Raw genomic sequence first — 2709 nt, forward strand, 5'->3', positions numbered from 1 at the left:
GTACAGAAAACGCACTTTCTGGGCAAAGTCAGCGTCCAGGGTGAGCTTCCGCCTCCCGCTCAGAACAGGAACGCAGAGCAGGGCAGGGATCAGTCACAGGGCACCCCTCAGTGACTAGGGCACCCTCCGTCCCGCCCCGGGGTCTGCCCGCTCCTCTCTTCCCCGCCCCCCCTCGGCCTTCCTGACTCTCGGCCTCCTGGATCTGGAGGAGGGAGGGCTGGTGGACATGGGGGCCCAGGAGGGTGAGGCAGGAGGGGCGTGGGGCTCCTGCCTCATGGACAGGGAGGCCTCGACCTCAGAGACAGAAGCAAACCCCACACTGCCCCCCGTCCCTGCCTCTGCCCCTCGGAGGCCAGAGCTCCGGGTTCCTCAGAAAAGGGACTGACCCTCGCCGCCCCCTCCCGGGAAAGCGCCTGGGGGGGGGGCGTGGGAACAGCGCAGATACCATCAGCTGGTGAATGGAAACCACAACTTCTCTGTCCAGAGGTGCCGGGCAGGGCCCTCCCCTCCCAGCCTCCGTCTCACTGCATCTCACACCCAGAGGCCACTGAGGTCCCAGAGCTGACCCCCCAGAGCTCCCCCACCCCTTCCCCCGTCCACTGGTCCGCTGCCCCCGACACAGCCCCGGACCGCGATGGACAAGCGAGCCAGGCTGTCCTGTCCTCACCTCAGAGCTGGGACGGGGTCGGGGCCCACGCCCGCCAGGCACCTCTGCCATCACGTCAGGCAGCGCACCCCAACAGGGTCAGCCAGCTCCTTGGGAGCTCGAGACCCTCTGCCCGCTCAGCGCCCCACCCGCTGGACAGAGGAGCGTCCGCTTCCTGGTTCCCTCCGCCTTTTCAACCCCCCGCCCCCCCATTTCAAATGCTACCATTTCACAGTGACCATTTCATAAGCAAAGCCACTAACTGTTTAAAGCTATAAATTAGGAAGGCTTTATTAACATGAGGGTTTTTTAAAATTTGTTCTTGTTAATCCTCACCAACGGTATTTTTCCCAGTGATTTTTTTTTCTTTTTTTAGAGAGAGTGTGGGAGAGGGAAGGAGTGAGAGAAACATGGATGTCTTTCCCGTAACTCGGAGGGAAATCTGCAGGGCGGTGAGGCCTGGGGACAGGCCTCGAGGGCCCGGGGAGGGCCATCCTGTGTCTGGGGACCAGCAGAGCGGGGCCTGGGAGGGGTGCAGTGAGGACACAGCCCCCCCCCGCCCCCGCCTGTGCTAGTGGCTCTGCCCCAAGGCCCCGCACCTGCAGGACCTGCTCGGAGGGGACGAGGACCGGGCAGAGAGCCGAGTCGCCAGTCGGGCCGCACCGACCTGGAGTTAACCGGTCCCCTTGGGCCAGACACTGCACCAGCCGGAGGTCACCCGAGGAGGCGGGGCCAGGGCACGGGATGCTCCGCCCCCGCCAGCAGCCTCTGGGGTCACTAGCAAAGGGGGTGCCAAGTCAGCACCGCCTCAGCGAGTCTGGGTGAGACGCCCACGTGCCCGCCAGGAGGTCCCACGGATGGAGGCAGGGCCCCCACTAGACACAGAACCGAACAGCACGGATTCTGAGGAGTTGGGTGTTTTCACCCGTTAACACGTCTTAGCTCCTCCTTCCGGGAGCTGTTTAAAAAGCTGCTTATGGTGCTGCCACTGTGCGTCTGCGTTCACGCTCGGGCGGGCATGACGGCTTGCTTATCATTTAAAAACCCTCCTATCGCCCTGGCCAGTGGCTCAGTGGTTAGAGCAGGGGTGGGCAAACTTTTTGACTCGAGGGCCACAATGGGTTCTTAAACTGGACCGGAGGGCCGGAACAAAAGCATGGATGGAGTGTTTGTGTGAACTAATATAAATTCAAAGTAAACATCATTACATAAAAGGGTACGGTCTTTTATTTCAATAGTTTTATTCATTTCAAACGGGCCAGACCCGGCCCGCGGGCCTTAGTTTGCCCACAGCTGGGTTAGAGTGTCGGCCCTCAGACCAAAGGGTCTTGGGCGCCCTTCCCAATCAAGGGCACCTGCCTGAGTGGCAAACTCTATCCCTGGCTCGGGGTGGGGCACGTGCAGAAGCAACCACTTTATGTGTCTCTCACATTGGTGTCTCTCTCTCTCTCTCTCTCTCTCTCTCTCTCTCTCTCTCTCTCTGCCAAAAATCAATAAAAACAAGTTTTTTAAATTTACATGAAGTAACCTGGGGTGAACATGACCAAAAGCAAATTTTTAAAGAACCCTCACATTCCTACAGCTTTCACAACTCACGGCTGTGAAAACAAGTGGTTTTGATTATGAAATGGACACTGTCAGTCACTGTACTTACACATTTCTTTTCTTCACGAGTGAGTCTGTGACCAGCCGACACGCTCACGCGGGTGCACACCAGCTGGTCCACCGTGGCAGGAGCGAGGGGAACCGTCACGGCCCGAGGGGAACCGCAGCAGATTCCCGGGAAGGAGCGGAGGAGAGGGAGTCCCCCCCGCGAGCCTGTCGGTGGGTCACATAGGCGTGTCCAAGGCGTGTCCGCTGTACCCAAATGAAAATGGCACACAGTCAGGGTCGGGGAGGGTTTTTATCTGGTTTCTGGGGCACAGAGTCTCAGGCCGAGTGTGGGGGGGCGGGCGGGCAGGAATCGGGGAGCTGTGGATGTGCACCCCCGGCCATGACTCACACCGAGGCGGGGAGTCAGAAAGCATCTGAGGGAAGCGGCACGGACACCCTGGTTTGGGTGG

This window comes from Myotis davidii, unplaced genomic scaffold (genome assembly GCF_000327345.1).
Source record: "Myotis davidii unplaced genomic scaffold, ASM32734v1 scaffold1364, whole genome shotgun sequence".
NCBI classification, from domain to species: domain Eukaryota; kingdom Metazoa; phylum Chordata; class Mammalia; order Chiroptera; family Vespertilionidae; genus Myotis; species Myotis davidii.